The following is a 14688-nucleotide window of genomic DNA, read 5'->3' as shown; positions in this document are numbered from 1 at the left end:
AAGGGAGATGCATCCTCTTTCCAGGCTTTGATGTTGCACTTGCTTATCTTTTTTAGGATCCCTTTAGGGAAATCAGTTCTAAGTACAAAGCAGACCTCAGCCCAGAAAGTGCTAAGCTCCTCAGCGCCTTCCTGAATTACACAGACCTAGATGCTTTCCTCCTAGAGCTTCATGAAATGATGGTGTTGAAACTAAGAAACACTCAGACCCAGGACAGCTTCAACCCTGAATGGAGGTACGGTGTGCATACCTGCTGGCAGGCAGGTGTGCAGAATATTTGCTTTTTCCCATTGGCATGAAGGTAGTTCCACTTGTTAGACTGACCCTCTGTCTAACAAGTAGACCTAAATATGTCAAAGAGATAAACATTTAAGATTAGGTAGAAAAAGCTACACTAATGTGTGAAATCTAAGATATTCAAAACTATCTTAATTTTACATTTGTGTCAATCTAATGGCCCAAAAATGGTATCTTATTTTCACTTGTTTCCCCACCTACTTGTGTGGTTGGGCACATTTTTAAATTTATCACCACTTTTATCATCCTCTGAATTATCTCTTGGTAGCTTTTGGTTATTGGACAGGGCAGTTGATCTCTTTTTTCCTTTTGGTACCAGGAACTGAACCCGTGGGTGCTTAACTACTGAGCTGTATCCTCAGCTCTTCATTTTTTGAGATAAGACCTCATTATTGTTGAGGCTGGCCTCAATTCTGCAATCCTCCTGCCTCAGCTTCCTTAGATGCTGGGATTATAAGCATATGCCACCATACCCAACCAGTTTCTCTTTCTTAATGATTTTTAAAAGATCTTTGTATAGAACAGATTAATCTGATGTACACATTACAAATGCACTAGAAGTCAATTGATGGGATTTTTTCATAAAGTTGTTATGGGGCCAGGTGCAGTGGTACATGCCTGCAATCCCAGGAGCTCTAGAGGCTGAATCAGGAGGATCGTGAGTTCAAAGCCACCCTCAGCAACTTAGTGAGGCCCTAAGCAACTCAGCAAGGTCCTATCTCTAAATAGAATATTAAAAAGGACTAAGGATGTGGCTCAATGGCTAAGCACCCCTGGGTTCAATCCTCAGTACCACCCCCCCAAAAAAAGCCACCATGGGGACATACACTAAAGGCCTTCCTTATCACATCGCAGGGTGCTAAAATATCCTCATGTTTTCTCCCGCTGCTTTTATAGTTCTATGTTGCACATTTCTTTCATTAGTTCACTTTTATATGTGGTATGAGGCAGGCATTTCACTTGACTTGGTTTTCTGGATGGACAGTCAGCCTACACTTGCTATTTCTGATCTCAGGCCATATGGCACATGCCTGTGACAATTAAATTCCCCTTCCTAGAGAATTTACAACCTTTGGTAAGATAAACCATGAAAGGGAATACCTGCCTTTTCTGATTGGCATAGCTTTGTTTCTGAAGCAGCCAGACAGGCCAGTCAGTGGAGTGCCTGAAGTGGCCTAGCTGAGCATCATCGAGGAAGCTCCATCCTCTAGAAGCCTTGAGCCTGGGACTCCAGGTCTAGCTCAGGAACTTGGTAGCTGGCTGACCTTAAGCTGACCCTCAGTATTTCCCATCTTATTTAGCACCTCAGTCCTGTCAATGCCTGGAAAGAATGAGAGCTGATAGCCTCCTGATGCTCTAAACACTCTCTCGTGCTTGATTTTACAGCCTGAGGGACACTCTAATGAGTTACATGGAAACCAAAGAGAATGAAGTTCTTTTGGAAGTGGAATCCCAGTTCCCAGAAGACATATTGCTGTCCAACTGCATCTCTGTGTGGAAAGTGGCAGCTACACGGAAACAGGACAGGCAAGCAAAATAGGATTCTCCACTCCATCTCTTGATGTGCTGCAGACACAGCTCCCCTCCCTCCCCTCCACTGTGCCTCTGGGAGCACCTGGAAGGAAAGTGTTGGCACAGCACTGAATTCAAGGCCAGCATGTACTGTGCCAGCTGATGGCTTTTTTGAGAGTTCTGGAATACATGCAGATGCCAGAACTTCCATGTTACATTATGAATATCAAGTGGTGAGAATGGCAGTTACTTGAAACTGGAAATCAACCACCATCCTGTGCATTCAAGAAGCAACAGGAAGTCACAATTGGGGTCACACCCAGCAATGACCTGTGTCGGGCCTGCAGCCTATTCCTCATGCTTCCTAATGTTGCCACACAGAGGCAGAATGTAGGGTTACTGGTCTTTTTTTTTCTTTCCCTATGCTCTTCTGCATATGCAGAAGAGAATCTGGTTTTCTTCTCTTTCCCAGTCCCTTACATTCTGAGTATTATACTCATAATTCTTGGGTTCCAAGATGTGAAAAAAGTACCACACTCTTTTTGTCTTCTCACTAATGGAAAGCCAGCGTGTCCGCACATGCCTTAATGCCACGAGAACAAAAGCCAACCCAGACCCCACTCTAAGTCACTGCCAGATGCCAAAGAGAGCCAACAACTCTGTGAAAAGCATGGGACTTGGGACACTGCTAGGGTTTTGGTTTCCTGTGAATAAAATGGAGTGGATTGACAGCCAAAGTGCCTTCCAGTTCTCATATCTTGAGATTCTAAAGAAAATTCGACAGCATCAGCATGGATCAGAGCAGGCTCTTGGCAATGCCATGGGGAGTTTTTGGTTGCCAGGTATTATTACACTACATAAGCATGCAATCTTGGTGTGATCTCAGCTTCCCTGAGTATGTGCCTTCCTTTCTTTGGGTCTCAACCATACCATAAAAACTGAGTCTCAGAGAGAGTACAAAACCAGTTCCATTTCTGAAAAAGGGAAATTAACTTGCCTCGATCTTGTGCTGTGTTTTTCATTGTAAGTTTTGTCTCTTTTTGAAATCTACTTTGATGTCCTGGACCTCCGGATAAATTCCTTTTCTTCACAGCTCAGAACCTGTTTGCCATAAGAGCCATCTACACATTGGAGCCCTGTTTTTCATGTACATTAAAGATAGGGACCCAATCAACTTGAAATCAGGCCTGTGTACTTTTCAGCTACATAAATGCAAATTGGGGGCAAAGGGCACAGCTCAGTAGTAGAGTGCTTGCCTCATACTCACAAGGCCATAGGTTCAACCCACAGCACTGCAAAAGCAAAACCAAAAAAAGGTAACCTGGCACAGGCCCTGTGCACACCTGCAAAGGTAGGTACAGAAGGAACACTACACTCCATTTCCATGTATCACTCTCACAGCGTCTGATGAAGGAAGTGCAGTGACAGACCTCAGGTAGTAGCTCCTTTCACAACATGCACTTGCATTTAGTGAGCTGTGATGAACCTTCCAGACTATGTAGAGCCACCTCCTCCTCCCACCAAATGCCTGCCACCTGAGAGCAGAAGCACCTTGGCCTTAGATGCCTGGGAGTCAGGGTGCAGCTTGCCAGGGCCAACAGGTGGCACTCAGACTCAACCTGTTCCTCCCTGCCACACCTTCACAGGTAGAATCAGGTGTCAAGTCCTTGATATGAAGACCCTTATTCTCCCTTTGGCCTGGGTAATTTTTTCACTATTATGAATTGTTTCTAATTAAGATGTTTTATTTTGTATGCTATGCTTTCAAAGCCATAACTGTCTTATCTAGCACAATTTACACAAAAATACACCAGGCTAGTACAAGTAAATTTCATTATACTTGTAATGCTGTTTTGATAAATGTGAGTTCTGCTGCTAAAGGATCCCTCTCTTTGGGAGCATGCTACTGTATATGCCATGTAGACCTCAGTTAGACTGTGGGAATGGTTGTGGGTTTTTGTGGAAATGTCCTTGAAAGTATTCATGAAGTAGATGGTTCAGAAGTGAAGAGCACACTCTAGAATGTGAGATGGTAAACTTCCACTGGACAGAACAACAACAGAACAGCTTGTCCACAGTAGATAAAGCTTAAGTCTCAGTGGGGAAGGGGGGTGTCTTCTTCTTAAAGGGACATCACTGAAACAGCAAAGCCCCAGCTACTAAGGAGTAAGAATGAAAACTACCTAACTCAGTGAGGCAAACTATGCATGGAGAAGACATCCTGGTAACAGAAAATAAAGAGAGTGAAAAAAATAGAACTTCAAGTCTTTGCCCTCAAACCCTTTCCATACCATCCCTAATGCTTATGAAATTTTGCCACTTGTTAAGGGAGACAGACAGGGATTATTTCAGCTTTCCTAGATGTTAAGCTAATTTCAACTCAAAAACAACCTTCCACTGATAATCACTGTGAGCAAAACATCAGTTCAAAGGGCCCAGCCAAACTTACCCATGTTCTGACATGCCCACAAGCACCGGTGTGCCAATGGAAAGCATCTCTGATGTGATGCCAGAAGCACCAAGTGAGGCTGCATGTCACAGTGCCAGCAGAGTGCTCCATGGGACAGCAGCCCTGAGGCCTGGAGCTGGGTACCAGCAATTGGCAGCAATTGGCACTCACATCGTGTTCTGCAATGTTCTGACCCCTTCAAATTCACTAAGCCTATGCTTAGAATCCCAGGTCCAGTTGGAAAAACAAGCACAAGTGCTTTCTTCAGAGAGAAAATGCTAGCAAAACTCATACCTTCCCTATAGGGACATTGAGCCTGCTTCCTTCTCAGCTGGTGGAGTGCTTCAGAGAACCAACTGGGGAGGGCCCTGCACATGCAGCAGCCCCCTCTGCTCTGGAGGCTGCTTCTGCTTGGGGGCTCCACAGTCTGCAATGTGCTGCCTTTCCCTTCCCATGGCCCCACCAAGGTCAGTATTCCTTCCTCTTTAAGTCAGTAGCTGCAGAAGCATTTTCTCACTTCATTTTGAAGCTCATATTTCTTTCATTTAAAAAAACTATTCCTGAAGACTTAAAGTCTTTTAAGAAAGACTTAAATCATTTACTCAAAGAAGGGGCAAAAAGTCAGGAGATGAAACCTGAGATATTCCTATTAGTTTTACATAACTTTATAAGTTAGAATTGATTCAGTAGTTCAAATAAAATCTTAGGTTTAGACACAAAGATGAACTCTTTGGTATACACCCCCCCCCCATACAAGATAAAAGAGTCTTTAAAAAGTGAAAGGATCTTTCTCTTCTGATTTCTCAAATTAAAAGCACATACATACATCAATTAAGTGCCAACATAAAAATGCCATAATGGTTACACTTAAAATGAAAAACCCTGAACTCATCCTATGATATTTAAGTAAAGCTATAATTGATAGCATTGGACATAATTTCAGAAAATCAATTAATTTCCTAACACTAATGTTTTAATATCACCCTGTAAGTAAGCATTATGTATTTAACAAGAGCTGCAAGGAATATCAAAAAGTGATTTTCAAAAGTAATAAATATATGTTTTTATCCAACTGTAAACATAACTCTGAAAACAAAAAGTTATAATTGTCCACACTAATTAGGTTGCTTTGATTATTGGAAATTATTCCTTCAAAAGTAAATATGTATCAGACCTTTGAAAAACATAAAGTTTACACAAGTGATTATCCTTACTATAAATAAGGCCCTTATTTAAACTCAACTAAAAGCTGTGTTAACTACATTTTACCATAGGGACACTTAAGCCCAGGTATAGTGTGGGCCAAATTTCTCGAATTGCTTTGGGAACTGCTGCTTGCTTAAATCAAACACTGAAGTGCAGATTCACCTTTCTAAAAAGACTGAAAGCAAAATGCCAAATTTCACTATCCTGTTTTCCAAAACGATTTAGAGTTTGGGATTTCATGTTATCAAGATGCCATCGCCCTCCTGAGGTATTTAATTACAATACCTTCTCTGTTTTCATTCAGCCACCTCAATTAGATTTTGATCAGAATCGGGCATATAAAAAGTTGGTTCCATGGCCTTGCTGACAACGTTCTCTGGATGTAAACCTTAGGATCCTGCATACATTATGGCTCTCAGAGCAAAGGGAAACAGAAAAAATGTTAGACAATGTGGTGAAATTACCTTGCCTGTCTTGTGATCCAACCAGAGGAAAGCATGGTTCCTTGTCAGCACTTTGCAATCAAAGACGGCATTATTCTGTGCTGGTTGACAACATTCCATTGAGTGGTGGATTCTGATGGGCTCATCCAGGTAAACATGATGCTCCTGAAACAGGTGCAAATTCACAAAGCAAGTGAAGATGACCAAGGTAGATGGCATGGAGGACAGACTAGAGGTGTCTCTCCTACCAGGGACAATAAAGAGTTCCTCCAGATTCAGAATGCTCTTCATAAGCCTATACCCCTATCCACTGCAACAAAAAATAAATTTAAATTAAAACAAATTGCATACTGTCTAAGCATAAGCAGTGAACATCAACAACTCTTCACTTGGGTGGGAAGACAAACAAGCATGACTCCCTTCACCTCCTTCAAAACACAGCAGTGCCCAGATCACAGTCACCAACTGGCGTCTTTCACTCCATCTACCCTGGAAAGAAAAGGCTCAAACATCCGGCAGCTTTGGCCAAGAAAACTCCTGGAAGGCAGTTTGGGGACTGAAGGTATCCAAGCAGATGAGTCACACACCAATTCCTGGGTTTTGTTTGAGATGCTGTCGCTTCTCCCCTTGGTGGAGGAAATGTTGCATCACTGCAGCAAAGGAAGGGGTGGTTTGGTGTGGCCAGAAAGGTCCTTCAAGAAAGGTAGCCAAGCACCTCTGGGCGGCCACCACTGGTGCTCAAGGGCCTCTGTGGTGGAGAGGTAAAGGCAACAGGGAGGGGATCTAGAGGGCCAGCGGGACAGTCTGCATTGCTACTGTTGTGTGGAGGCCAGTAGTAAGCAGGGGTCCCCAGCCAGGCACTAGCCAAAGTAGCGGTAATCAGTACGAAGAAGGGGCTTGGGCAGCAGCCAAGTCAGGACTCTTGAGCACCTGGAAGATGTCTCCACAGCCAGTGTGACCAATGCGGGGATTCAGCTCCACAGGTAGGTGCAAACCCAGCAATGCCCTACCCCAGGGAGGCTTGGGTGACCTGGAGGGTATGAAGTCATTTCTTGGACACCTGGGATCCTAGCTGATGCTCTGCACATGAATTGCTTCCCCTTAGGATCAGAGAGGGTCACATCTCATTAGCAGCCAGAGCTCCAGGAGGATGAGAAGGTTCCCAGGGTGAGGGAGAGGCCTGGAGGCCCTGGTTGTGTCCTCTGCAGCTTCCACCACTCGTGGCCAGTGGGGCAAGCTCAGGCTGTGCCCCACGAGACAGGAAACTTTCTGATATTGTCAGCGCCAGCCACCAAAGTGACTCTGACAGAAACCACCTGGTATGTTAAGTTCAGTCTTACATCTAATTAAATATCATATTTCAGTATTCCTTGCCCAAATGAGCACATAAATCCAAGTCCTGCAAATGATCTTCAAATAAGCTTTGTCCTTTCTGCCTGATCTCCCACTAGTGACTTTGTTTGGGGGACTCATAATTCTCTTATGTTGGTCATGTTTCTAACATGACCCCAAAAGTCATAGATCCTGCTCTAGAGAGTGAGAACATCTAAAAACAAGAATAAGACAATTAAGATTAAAAGCTGAAAACATATTTGATGGAAGTTAACTCTGAAATAGAATTCAGAAAGAAACTCTGTAATCCTGGAGCTAGGAAAAAAAAGCAAAATTTTTTTAAAAAAATACTTGTGGTCTTTCCATGAAACACTTCTAACTTAAAAATCGTGGTAAAAATTTTGTAATCTGTCTTATTTTTCATCTATTTCAAATTTAAGCATCAAATATCAGGAGAAATTTACCTTTACTTTGTTTCAGGGGAAAAATAGTACATATTGCACTGTGAACGTTTAGAAAGCCATTCTACCTGGATGGAGGTGTAGCTCCTGTGCTCAGTGTAGAGTACTTGCTTGGTATGTGCAAGATCCTGGGTTCATAATCTCCAGCAGCCCCCCAACCCGGCCAAAAATAAATAAATAAATAAATAAAGATAAAAGAAAAAAAGGTTCTATAATACTGCAGGCTAGCAAAAATACACACACACACACACACACACACATATATACATATACATACAGTTCCAGCTACTATTGCATACAGATTGAAATGCTAAACAAACCAAGATTCAGGAAAAACATTGTCTGAATTAATACCCTAAATTCAGCTCACAAGGAAACTCAGCATGCTGGTGATCAAGAATTTTTGGTTTATAAAAGGAAAGAAAATTTTATTTATTTATTTTCACTCCCAGCTTTTCAGACCAATAAGCAAGATATTCCTTCCATATTCAACATTCATGGAGTGACATGCTCTGGCTCCAGTTGAGTTTAAACTGTTACTAACGCTCATATGCAAAATGGTCCCCAATGTTCAAAAATAACAAGTTATAGGCGGTTTCATCCAAAACAAGTAGCTTCCACCAGAGGTAGCTGCTCTATAGAAAGGGGGAAAATATAACTTAAATTTTAAGTTAAACCTTTAAGTTAAATTTTAATTTAAATCCTCAAATTACAATGAACTTACCTCCCAATACACCATTGTTAAGTTGAAAATATCATAGCCAAAATTTGTTTAACAAACCAATTAATCTACAGAACACAGTAACTTACTCTTGCCTATGTTAAGCATGTTCAGAACACATACCCTAGCCTATAGTTGGGAAAAATTATCTATAAAACCCATTTTATAATAAAGGGTTGAGTATCTCATTTACTTTATCAAATGCCTATATCCAAAAAACACACTGGCCTCTCAGAACACGGCTGAGTATTGGCTGTGGTCGCAGGGCTGACTAGGAGACAAGGCTGGCTGCTGCCGCCCAGCACTGAGAGCTCCCTCATCTGCCATACAGCTGACTGGCATGGGAGATGGTCAAAATTAAAAGTTCAAAATATGTTTTCTACCAAATGTATATATGATTTTTGCACCATCATAAAGTTTTAAAAATAGTAAATAAAACTATTCTAAATCCTAGACTGTATTTGATAATTAGTGAGTGTGTAAGTTTGAAAGACAGTTAAAAAACAACCATCTATTTTCTCCAGACTACCTAGGATTAGGCTCATGTCTTCCAGTGTTTCAAGTTTACCTTTGATTACCAACGTTCAACTTAATAAGACTCACATTTTAAACTCTGTAACAATACTTGCAGACTTATGTCACACTGACTCACCCATGAACAACCTAGAGTTCCCTATTTAAAAGGAAAATGGAATCTATAGTTAGTTCCAATGGGATTATGAATATCTCATTGATTCATTTTTTTAAAATTTATTTCAAAGATGACTACTCTCAGGCTTATGGGTAAGGACATTATGGCCATACAAAGGCCACACTGATGTCTTAATTACTGGGATGCTTCTCACTGCTGGCCAGGTGGGCAGAGGCTCATCTTGAGTTTCCCATCACTGAGAACAAGGACAAGAGCCCCTCAACAGTGTAAAAACTGACTTGTCAGTAATAGCCCCACTCTGTTCTGGGCTCAAAATTGGAAAGTGACAGCCAGAGTCCTCTCCAGGGGTGTGGGGCAGAGCCAAATGACTCTTGAAGCTCACAAAAGTCATGGGGACAGTTTGAGGATATGAACAGGGAATGACACATTTCCCTGTGAAAATAGTACAGGAGGATATTAGGAAGGTGCAGTGGTGACAATTTCAATGCATTAACAATTGACTTTCCAAAATTTAAAGCTTCGGACCCATCTTCTAACACACTAAGATTTTAAAAATTAGGCTTCCCCATCAAACTTATCCATGATATTTCCCAGACAAGTCTTTTAAATCAAGTCACTGATATAATTGAGCAAACCTATTCCTCAGTCTGAATCTTAGGAAAATTCCATTTTCCCTGCTTCTTCCGCATCTGTAAAAGAACCTCAAGCCACACTTTCTCCAGCCATATGCAGAACTGGGATACAACAGATTAGAAAACTTTCCTTCCCTGAATTGTCCAGATGTCCTTATCTAATGGGAAGATGACATTGAGGATCACCTACTCCAAGAACTGTTCCTTTCTTGCACTGATTATGTAAATGAGCTCATGATGGGGTCACTCAGACCACAGGTTCTTCTTCCTCTCAGGTAGGAGGTGTATTTCTGTATGCCTTAAGAAAAAGCTGATGGTAAGTCAGATGACCCAAGATGCAGGCTGGCCTCCTCTCAGAGGCATACATAGACCCTCAGGCCACATCACTAATTAGTCATCCCACCTCAGGTCTGACCTGCTTACAAGCATGCTTTTGTTTCATGAGTTGTGTTTTAAAAAGATTCTTTAATTTATTTTTTTGGGGGGGGGGTGGGAGGACCAGGGATTGAACTTGGGCATCTGACCACTGAGCCACATCCCCAGCGCTATTTTGTATTTTATTTAGAGACAGGGTCTTACTGAATTGCTTAGCGCTTTGCCATTGCTGAGGCTAGCTTTGAATTCTCAATCCTCCTGCCTTAGCCTCCTGAGCTGCTGGGATTACGGACGTGAACCATGATGCCCTGCTAAAAGATGGTTTTTACTCTCTGGATTATCTCTCTTATTCCAGGACCCAATTCATTTTCATTCAAACTGTTTCAAAAGGAAGAATTAATTCCAATCCAATAAAATCAGAAGTTTTTTTTTTTTTTGCCTGGAATTGCATAAATTTTCACATGAAAGAATACATCTCTCAAAATTGCCCTTCCTTTCCAAAATGCATCATGAAAAGAAAAACAATGAGATGTAACTTATCAGATACCAAAACATATTACAAAATAGCCAAATTTGGTCAATGTGTCACTGGTATAGACAATTAGACAAATTAGTGGACAGAAAAATTGAGACACAAAAAGATTGGGGAATATATACAGTTAGTGTGTTCTGAAGATTATGATTCAATTCATTGTGGAGAAAGTTGTATTAGCAAGCAGCACAGGAACAAATGGGTATCCAGACAAGAATATAAAAATTGGTCTATATCATATATCACATAGAGAATACATTTCAGGTTCTTTGAAAAAATATATAAAATTGACAGAGTCTTAGCTACGCTAACAAAGGAGAAGGAGAGAAAGAACTCAAATTACCAGCATACATGATGAAAAAGGTAATATCACAACAGAAATACAGAGGAATAATTAGAAATTTTTTGAAAACTTATACTCCAACAAAATAGAAGATATTGAAGGGAATGACAAATTTCATAAGTCATACAACTTGCCTAGATTGATTCAGGAAGATATACACAGTTTAAATAGACCAATATCAAGTGATGAAATAGAAGACGCCATCAGAAGCTTACCAACCAAGAAAAGCCCAGGACCGGACGGATACACAGCCGAGTTCTACAAGACATTTAAAGAAGAACTAATACCAATACTCTTCAATTTATTTCAGAAAATAGAAAAAGAGGCAGCACTTCCAAACTCATTCTGTGAGGCCAATATCACCCTGATTCCAAAGCCAGACAAAGACACATCAAAGAAAGAAAACTTTAGACCAATATCTCTAATGAATACAGATGCAAAAATTCCCAATAAAATTCTGGCAAATCAAATACAAAAACATATCAAAAAGATCGTGCACCATGATCAAGTGGGATTCGTCCCAGGTATGCAAGGTTGGTTCAACATAAGGAAATCAATAAATGTAATTTATCACATCAATAGACTCAAAGATAAAAATCATATGATCATCTTAACAGATGCAGAAAAAGCATTTGACAAAATACAGCACCCCTTCATGTTCAAAACACTAGAAAAACTAGGGATAACAGGAACATATCTCAAAATCGTAAAGGCTAATTTATGCTAAGCCCCAGGCCAACATCATTCTGAATGGAGAAAAATTGAAGGAATTCCCTCTAAAAACTGGAACGAGACAGGGATGCCCTTTTTCACCACTTCTAATTAACATAGTTCTTGAAACACTGACCAGAACGATTAGACAGACGAAAGAAATTACAGGGATACATATAGGAAAAGAAGAGTTTAATTAGCACTATTTGCTGATGATATGATTCTATACCCAGACGACCAAAAAAGCACTTCCAGAAAACTTCTAGAACTAGTAAATGAATTCAGCAAAGCAGCAAGTTATAAAATCAACATCCATAAATCAAAAGCATTTCTGTACATCAGTGGCAAATCCTCTGAGAGAAAAACTACCCCATTTACAATAGCCTCAATAAAAAAAATACAATACTTGGGAATCAACTTAACAAAAGAGGTGAAAGATCTATAAATGAAAACTACAGAACCCTAAAGAAAGAAACAAAGAAGACCTTAGAAGATGGAAAGATCTACCTTGCTCTTAGATAGGCAGAATTAATATTATCAAAATGACCATACTGCCAAAAGCACTATACAGATTTCATGCAGTTCCAATCAAAATTCCAATGGCATTCCTCATAGAAATATAAAAAGCAATCTTGAAATTCATCTGGAAAAATAAGAAGCCCAGAATAGCTAACGAAATCCTTAGCAGGAAGAGTGGAGTAGGTGGCATCACTTTACCAGACCTCAAACTATACTACAGAACAATAGTAACAAAAACAGCATGGTATTGGCACCAAAACAGACTGGTAGACCAATGGTACAGAACAGAGGACACAGAGACTAACCCACAAAATTGCAATTATATTATATTATACAAAACTACCAAAAACAAGCATTGGAGAAAAGATAGCCTCTTCAACAAATGGTGCTGGGAAAACTGGATACCCATATGCAACAAAATGAAATTAAACACCTATCTCTCACCATGTACAAAACTCAATTGCAAAGTGGATCAATGACTTAGGAATTAAACCAGAGACTCTCCAGTAGTCTCCAGTAGGCCCTAATCTTCATCATGTGGAATTAGGCCCCAACTTCCTTAATAAGACTCCTATAGCACAAGAACTAAAACCAAGAATCAATAAATGGGATGGACTCAAACTAAAAAATTTCTTCTCAGCAAAAGAAACAACCTGTGAGGTGAAGAGAGAGCTTACATCTTGGGCACAAATTTTTTACCCCTTACACATCAGATAGAGCACTAATCTCTAAGGGTATATAAAGAACTCAAAAAGCTAAACACCAAAAAAACACAAATAACCCTATCAATTAATGGGCCAAGGATATGAACAGACACTTCTCAGAAGAGGATATTCAATCAATCATCAAACACATGAAAAAATGTCCATCATCTCTAGCAATTAGAGAAATGCAAATCAAAACTACTTAAGATATCATCTCACTCCAATCAGAATGCAGCTATTATGAAGACAAACAATAATAAGTGTTGGCTATGATGTGGGAAAAAAGGCACACTCATACATTGCTGGTGGGACTGCAAATTGGTGCAGACAATATGGAAAGCAGTGTGGAGATTCCTTGGAAAACTTGGAATGGAACCACCATTTGACCCAGCTATCCCTCTCCTCAGTCTATACCCAAAGGACTTAAAAACAGCATACTACAGGGACACAGCCATATCAATGTTTATAGCAGCACAATTCACAATAGCTAAACTGTGCAACCAACCTAGATGTCCTTCAGTAGACAAATGGATTAAAAAAAATGTGGCATATATACACAATGGGATATTACTCAGCAATAAAAGACAATAAAATCATGGCATTTGCAGGTAACTGGATGACTTTGGAGAAGATAATGGTAAATGAAGTTAGCCAATCCCCCCAAAAAAAACAAATGGTGAATGTTTTCTCTGATATAAGGTGACTAACTCATAGTAGGGTAGGGAGAGGGGAGCATTGGAGGAATAGACGAACGAACTCTAGATAGGGCAAAGGAGTGGGAGGGGAAGGGAAGGGTCGGGGATTAGCAATGATGGTGGAATGTGATGGACATCATTATCCAAAGTACATGTATGAAAACATGAATTGGTGTGAACATACTTTACATAAAAACAGAGATATGAAACATTGTGTTCTATATGTGAAATAAGAATCCTGATGCATTCCGTGTCATGTATTTAAAAAATACAAGCAATTAAAAAAATACATCTCAGTAATCAAAGACTTTAAATAAAGAAAACTAATTTAAACTTTTGGCAATAAAATTCATGAGACTATGTAGATTCTGTGGTTTTGGAGGCATTCAAAAGTAGGACTAAACACTTCAAAGTTATGAAGAAATATATAGGTATATGCCTATATATTCATAAATCAATCAATCAATAAATAATCATAAATAAATAAATAAATACATACTCAATATATCCCAAAATATTAAATGTAAAATTGATAAATCTGAAAAAGTAAGGTTATCAATGAAATATAATGCTCTATTATAAATTGAGAAGAAAATACAAAAACAAATGTAAAAATAAGAATGAACAATGATCAAAAGTGCTAATCCAAATTGACAATAAACGTACAGGAAGATTAATTTGCCAATAGTTAAATAACCATGAACAAGAAAGAGACAATCCTTCAGTCCATTAAGCTGGAAAAGTCTACATGGTGCTTAACACCTGTGCCTGGCTGGGACATGATAGACAGGCATTGCCACACTTTGCAGGTAAATTATATTCTTCCTGGGAAAAGCAATGGGACAATTATTCAAATGTAAACTATGAAAAACCTATTGGCTAAGAAATTCTACTCTGGAAACTTTATTCCATCCAAATAAAAGCTTCAATATCAGGAAACACAAGCAAAAATGTTTGCAGTGGGAAAAAGCAGAGATAAGGTAAATACCCTCTGTAAGAAAAAAGAAAACAATGGTGTGCTACCATAGTAGAATGTTACATAGCCATTATAAAATAAAACTATATCAAGAAACTCAAAACAATTCCCACAAGGTGTTACTGAGT

General features: G+C 39.7%; 1 pseudogene; it reads left to right on the top strand.

The window, feature by feature from the left end:
• LOC107159594 overlaps positions 1–2806 on the top strand; it is a 109290-nt pseudogene extending 106484 nt beyond the window's left edge.
• Positions 2807–14688: the final 11882 nt, after the last annotated feature.

Source organism: Marmota marmota, unplaced genomic scaffold (genome assembly GCF_001458135.2).
Source record: "Marmota marmota marmota unplaced genomic scaffold, marMar, whole genome shotgun sequence".
Lineage (NCBI taxonomy): Eukaryota > Metazoa > Chordata > Mammalia > Rodentia > Sciuridae > Marmota > Marmota marmota.
Note: the sequence above shows the minus strand (reverse complement) of the source record. Positions and strands in the feature narration are given on the sequence as shown.